General features: G+C 40.8%; 1 protein-coding gene across 4 annotated transcripts in view; it reads left to right on the top strand.

Moving 5' to 3' along the window:
* The first annotated feature begins 218 nt into the window (after nt 1–218).
* Aftph (aftiphilin) overlaps nt 219–7,205 on the top strand; it is a 62,061-nt gene continuing 55,074 nt past the window's right edge. For all 4 annotated transcript variants that reach the window (XM_090336813.1, XM_090336812.1, XM_090336814.1 and 1 more), the window contains exon 1: nt 219–430. The gene's annotated coding sequence lies outside the window, so the exon portion shown is untranslated. The remainder of the gene's footprint in view (nt 431–7,205) is intronic.

Raw genomic sequence — 7,205 nt, 5'->3', positions numbered from 1 at the left:
AGCGCGTTCTGTGACACCCATTCCCGCCCCCCTCCCCCCGCCGGTGGTCCTCCTTCCCTCCCCAACTTTCCGCACCCACCAGCGCCCGGCCCCGACCTAGCCACCTGCGCCCGGAAGTGACGTATCAGCGGCAGCGGTTCCCCCGCTGCATGATGGGAGTGTGTGTGGAGTGGGCGGGGGGTCTCCGCGGAGGAGGAGGCGGAGGAGGCGGCGGCGGAAGAGGGCGGAGGGTAGTGGGATGGGGGTCCCGCGGCAGCGCTGAAACTCCGGGTGGGCGTCCATGGCGCTGCTGCGCTGACAGGGCTGGAGACAGCCTTCCTTCCTTCCTTTCTCGCCAGCTGTACGTCCGAGTAGCCGGTCCTTCTCCGGGGAGCCAGTTCCTCCCCGGCCCCCTGAGCCATGCCCATCGCGGCCGCCCCGGACGAGCCAGGTAAGCGCGGCCGCTCCGCTCCCCCAGCCGCGCGGGGTGAGAGGGTGCGGGGAACCGGCCCGGCCCACCAGCCGGCCCCTCGCCCGGGCCTGAAGCACCTGCCCGCCTCCGAGCCGGGGGTGCGGGACCGCGCCGGCTCTGCGGGCCTGCGGGCTTCGGGCTCTGCTCTCTTAGGCGGCGGGTGAGGGGACGCCGCTGGCGGCGCCTGAAAGCGCAGGGCACGGTCCGGGCTCGTCAGCCCGGGCTCCGGCCGGGGGAGTTGGAACCAATCCCTGACCTGCCTCCGGGAACTCGCCCTGGCCTTCCCCCGCCACCTGCCCGCAGCTTCGCGGGAGCGGTGGAGAAGTTTGGGGCTCTGCACGGGCTTCCTCCTCCTCCCTCCCCCTCCCTCGTGACAGGTGTAAACACTGCCCGCGGCGCCGAGGCCCCGGGCCGGGGCGGGGGGCCGAGCCTCGCAGGTTTGGAGCCCACCGGCCGGCAGCGGGGACGGCCCCCAGAATGGCCTTTTGCGGGGGGAGGGGGCGGCTCTTTCCGATCTCTCCTTGCACCCCTCCAGATAGCATCTGCGTCCTAAAGTTGAGCCATTATTCTTTAAGCGTCCGGCTTGGCAGGTGCTGCGCCTGTCCTCGCTCAGGGCAGGGTCAGAGAGGGTGAGTGTCGAGGCGGATTCTTTCTCCGTTTGGAGAGTAATGACAGGAGTTGTTGTTTCCTTGTTGGTATATTGTAGTCATTGCTGGGTTTCCCGTCTTCTTTAGGGATTGAAGGGAGGACTCTTAACTTGTAAATATGTTACTGAAGGGAGGGGGAAGGGAGAGAAGCAATAGTTCCGTTTCGAAGTTCTCACTTTAAGGAGAAGTACGTTTTTTACACAAAACTTTTCCACGGGCTACTTCTCATAATCCCGGGTTGTTTTTTTTTTTTGTGTGGTTGGGGTTTTTCTTTTCTTTTAAACCCCTCCTGGGGAGAGGGTCGCGGTTTGATGTTACATGTAATTGTCCCTTTCAGTTTTTGAATACTTTCAAAACTCTAGGTGAAACAAATATTTTGACTCCACAGCTTTGATGTAATTAGCACAATTTAATTGCATCTTATCTGTTTCACCAAACTTAAATGTTGTCCTTTGTAATAGTCATTTTTAACACTTTGCAGAGGTATACGTGTTTAAGCCAGATATCTTTGGTGATCTTCTAAGTTTTTGTCCATGGAGATCTTTCAAAAGCAGTCAAAGATCCCGTATAGAAAAATTCTAGACCAGTAAATGATACCTACTAGATATTCATTAGACTTAGCTATTTTTCTTTGTATCAAATTGGATCAATTGGTCTTCAAGCGCATATACATTAAAAAAAAACTCCGGAAAGAAATTCACTGGAGTCCAGATAATATGTGGGACACTTAAGTTTTGATGTTTTCTGATCTCTTGACCTAGACACTATAATGATAGTAATTCTACGTCAAAAGAAAGATAATGTGTTCATAATTGCATTGACAAATTCTGCTGAATCCAGGTTTTATGAAAATCATGTAATCTAAGTGAATTGTTTTTATAAAACATTTTAAATTATTTGTTCTGCTTAGTTAAAAGGCAGACAAGAAACGTAGTGAAATATGAGTACAGAATGATGTTTTATTTTGTGTGAAGTCTAAAATGCCTTTCTAACAGGAAGAGTCCTTTCAGTAGCATCTCACTAAGGAAATTGCCCTTGTCTCCCAGCCACCCTCTCAAATTACATAAAAGAAGGGTTCAAAGTATTTAGACATATTTAAATCATCATGAATTATTTAGGCCAAAAGTTTGTATTTGATTTTAATGTTACCTAGCTTGTAAATTAAACAAAAAAAGCTTTTTTCTATCTAGTACCTTTGATTCCTCTGTATACAGGCTAGAGAGCCTTTTCAGCCTAAACTTAATAATTTGGTTTTAAAGAAATTTTGAAAAATCGGGTATTATATGGATTTCACACATACCATTTTTGTATTTAAATTTCTCTTAGTATATGTTTATAGATAGACGTATGTTTGTTGCTAAAACGATATGCACCATGTCTCATGAACAAGAAACTTTTCCTGTTTTTGTTTGTGCTGGAGAGGAAATCCAGGGCCTCCTCACATGTTAGGCAATTGCTCTATCACTGAGATACAATCTCAGCTCAGAAAGTTGCTTTTTTTAAAATGCAGTATATTAGTCCATTTAACCCTCATAGACTATATAAGCTAATAGATAGTGCTGTCACCATTTCTTTCCAGAGGAAATGGAGGCACATAGATAGTAAGTAACTCGCCTAAGGAAAACAACTAGTGACAAAGCAAGGATATAATAGATCATTTATATGGCTTTCGAATAAGTAAAATTCAGAATGAATCTTTAGAATAAGTCAAGCATATCTGATAAACAAATTAACACTGTTTTGTGGTAGACATTTCACTACTCATTCTCCCACCACCATCATGCTTTGCTATATGCTTGAAATCCTTCATGATAATATTTAAAGTTAGGTGTTTTTGTTTTTGTTTTTTTTGCCAGTCCTGGGAACTGAACTCAGGGCCTGAGCACTGTCCTTGAGCTTTCTCAAGGCTAGAGCCCTTCCACTTGAGCCACATCACCTGTTCCAGTTTTTTTTTTTCCTATATATGTGGTACCTAGGAATCGAACCCAGGTCTTTGTGCTCAACCACTAGGCCAAACTCCCAGCCCCTAAAGTTAAGTGTTTAACCACAAAGCATGTTAAAGTACAACTCTGTCAGCATTATTTCAGAAGAGAACAGGAAAGAAGTCAGTGTTGTTTTGTGTTTGAGAATATGAGAAGCTTCTACCTTAAAGATGTTTGGATGAAAAATTATTAGCAGCCAGGCATGGGGGCATATACTTATAATCTTAACATTCAAAAGACTGAGCCTAGGCTACAAGAAATAGGAAAAAGTGTGGTGGAGGATTCAAGCAGCTCAAGTGGAGAGTGCTTGGCTAACACGTGCAAGGCTCTAAAGTAATACAGAAAAAAAAAAGTTTCTCCAGGTTCCTCTGCATTAACTTCTCTTGCTTTGACTCCCCTTTAATTGCTGCTACCATCTCAACAGGCTGTATAACTACTGAGTTTCTATTTCTGGTCATACTTTATTGGTCTCTGGATTAGGTCAATTCTGTGGGAAAGAGAAAAGGTCAGTGGAGAGGAAGAGGGGCAGTGGGGACTCATTGCTCAGGCCCTGAATTTAAGCCCCAGGAACAGCAAAAGACAAAAACAATAACAAAGCAGCAACTGCTTCTGTTAGAAAGTGACTTAAGTACAAGAAATACAGATTTATCTTCTATACTAGTCTAATATGGTGTCCACTAACCACATGTGGTATTTGAAATGAAGTTAGTCCATATAAAAGTGTAAAGTGCATAGCAGATTAAAAAAAAATCTAATGTGAACTATATAAGTAATGTTTTGTATTGATTGCATGTTAAAATAGTATTTTTAAAGCAGATGTGGTAGTATCTGCCTGTAATCTCAGCTATTCAGAATGATCATTAGTTTGATATCATTGCAGGCTACCTGGTGAAACCCTATCTCTAAAGGGGAAAAAATTAGATACTTTCAGTTAAGTTAAAATATATATATATATGCATTACATATATAAATGTATGGTAGATATAGATACAGATGATCATATAAAACAACTATATTACTTTCTTTTTTCATGTGCTACTAGAAAATTTAAATTTGTATGTATAGTTTTTATGTTTCAGTTGGACTATGATGTGGGGCTTAAACTCTGGGAATGGATATTGTTTCTGAGCTCTTCAGCTCAAGGCTACCAACCCTACCCCTTGAGCCACAGTACCACTTCCAGTTTTCTGGTTGTTAATTGGAGATAAGAGTCTCATGGACTTTAGTGCCTGGATTGGATTTGAACCATGATCCTCAGATCTCAGCCTGTTGAGTAGCTAGGATTATAGGCATGAGCCAACGCGCCCGGCTAACATCTACTTTCTTTTTTTCCATATTTTTAAAATTGTAATTAATAGAAGGTTACATTATACTCACCAGCTAAAAGGTTCATTAATTCACATACATTGATACCGTTTCTCATGTCATGGTCCCCATTTCCCTCCCCCCTCACCCCTCATCTTGTTTTCCCCCTTCCCTATCCTATTTCAAATAACCAAATAAATATATACAATATATCAGATAACCAGGTAAAATACTGTAACCATATGAGATAACCAAGGGACAGCAAAAGAGATGAGGGATAACATAGTACATTAAGAACAACAATCTCTCATTATATGGCTTTTGTTTCTATATCCTTTCATTTAGCATCATACTATATGGCCTTATGTGTCTAGGTTTTGTTCTATTGTAAATCTCTACTAAGAGAGCCCAAGGTTTCTACTGATTATAACATCTATTTTCTTTATGGAGCAGAAATGTAAGATACATTTTACTGCTCTAGGGGCCGGGAGTTTGGCCTAGTGGTTAAAGTGCTTGCCTAGCATGCATGAAGACCCGGGTTCGATTCCTCGGTACCACATACATAGAAAAAAGCCGGAAGTGGTGCTGAGGCTCAAGTGGTAGAGCTCTAGCCTTGAGAAAGTCCAAGGACAGTGCTCAGGCCCTGAGCTCAAGCCCAGGACTGGCAAAAAAAAAAAGATACATTTTACTGCTCTAGAATACTAAGTAGATTAGTTTTGTTGGGGGGGCACTGTTTGTTTATTATAAAGGGGTCTTGGAGATTTGTCTAGGCTGGTGTGGAACTCCCTATCTCTTGTCACCACACCTAGTTTTAACAATGAATTTTTTTAAAATCACAGAATACTTAAGCTTCTTGATGTATTTTTCATAGTATGTACAGTTTGAACAGAAATTTACTGAATTATTTCATTATAAATGATTGCAATTTTTATGTGCTGAAAGAAACATGTATAGGACGACTTAGAGAAGATGTTAGAAAACTTGATCTCTCACCTAAAAATTAAAGAATGTACACTCATCAATATAATATAAATCATTTCAACAATATTTAGAGTACCTAATACAGGGTAGATGTAAATAATTCATAAACTGTTTTGTTTAGGGAATGATGACAGTAAAATTTTTAATACTTTTCAGTATAGGCACATTTTCCCCCATTTTTATTTTTTTTATTTTTTTATTTTTTTTGCCAGTCCTGGGCTTGAGCTCAGGGCCTGAGCACTGTCCTTGGACTTTCTCAAGGCTAGAACTCTACCATTTGAGCCTCAGCACCACTTCCGGCTTTTTCTATATATGTGGTATCAAGGAATCGAACCCGGGTCTTCGTGCATGCTAGGCAAGCACTTTAACCACTAGGCCACACTCCAGGCCCTTTCCCCCATTTTTAATACTCAACTGTTTGATTTTGCATATGAAGAACTTATGGTCATGGAGGGCAGACTGTGCTGCTAACTTGAACATTTAATACAAGAAATTTATAGTTTGTTTTCAAGTGTCTGTGTGAAAAAGTTAAGAAGATCAAATAAGTATCGACTACTTGACAAATATGTAATCAAGTAATCTTATACAGTGCTTATTTGATTCTTGGAAACGTTTACCTTTGTCTTTTTACAGCAGAAAATAAACTAGGCTTCTTAACTACCAGGCTGAAAACAGTTACGAATAGGTACTGGTGTTTTTGCAACATTAATACATCTGACAAAAAATTATGTAATTATCCCCATAAATACTAAAATGACGTTTTAAAAAATAGTACCTGATATTTTCCTTAAAGTCAATAATTACTGGATAATCCTCTAATATAATAAAACCTTACATTAGAAGTCATTATCTTCATTAAAGGGGAGTATTAGATAGATGCTTTCCATTACTTGTACTGTGAAAGTTGGTATGGCATAGCCAGTAAAGTTAACTAGGGAAAGCAGTAATCAGTTTACCCTAGTTTGCTTATGTGATGGTATACTATATCACTGCTAAGATACTTTATATAAAACAGTATCTGCCAGATAGAAAAATGTGATGAAGACTACATTTACTATGATCAAAATAAAGATAAAATGTCTAGTAATTACCAATAAATAGAAAAAAACCCTATATTAAAAACAGGTTTTGAGTGAATTTGAGAATTAAATTTGTTACTTAAGAAAGTAATTTGTCAGTAGCCCACTCCTGTAATCTTATTTGGGAAAGGAGATGAGGAAGACCAACATTTAAGGCTAGCTTGAGCAAAAAGTTCAAGAAACTGACTCTTAACAGATAGCATGCCTAATGCATGCCTGTTATCCTGGCTGTGCTGGAGATTGAGGTCAGGAAGATCATAGTTCCAGACTAGTCTGGGAAAAGGTCAAAGATCTCATGTTTTCTCTTATAGATGGATGGCAAATCTAAAAGATAAATGTATACATAAATCACAGGTGATCATAGATCCATAAACACACATATATAGAGAGATACACAAAGCGGAAAGATGGAAATATAATTGTGTGCATACTCAATTGTTTGATTTTGCATATAAAGAATGTATGGTTATGGAGGGCAGCCTCTGTTACTAACTTGAACATTTAGTACAAGAAATTTGCAGTTTGTTTTCAAGTGTCTGTAAAAGTGAAAGTAAGATCAAATAAGTGCCTAGTACTTGACAAATACATAATCAAGTAATCTTAAACAGTGCTTATTTGATTCTTATATAATTGTGTGACTGGGAACACTAGAAAGGTAAACAATATGAAAGTATGGTACCCCTGTGAAGGAAGACAGCAAAACTCACTGAAAGCTGTAATAACAGGGACAATGGGGTTAGGGAAAGTGAGAAGGTAAAGA

The sequence above is a fragment of the Megascapheus bottae genome, chromosome 7 (assembly GCF_031878675.1).
Source record: "Megascapheus bottae isolate mThoBot1 chromosome 7, mThoBot2.hap1, whole genome shotgun sequence".
Taxonomy (NCBI): Eukaryota; Metazoa; Chordata; class Mammalia; order Rodentia; family Geomyidae; genus Megascapheus; species Megascapheus bottae.
Note: the sequence above shows the minus strand (reverse complement) of the source record. Positions and strands in the feature narration are given on the sequence as shown.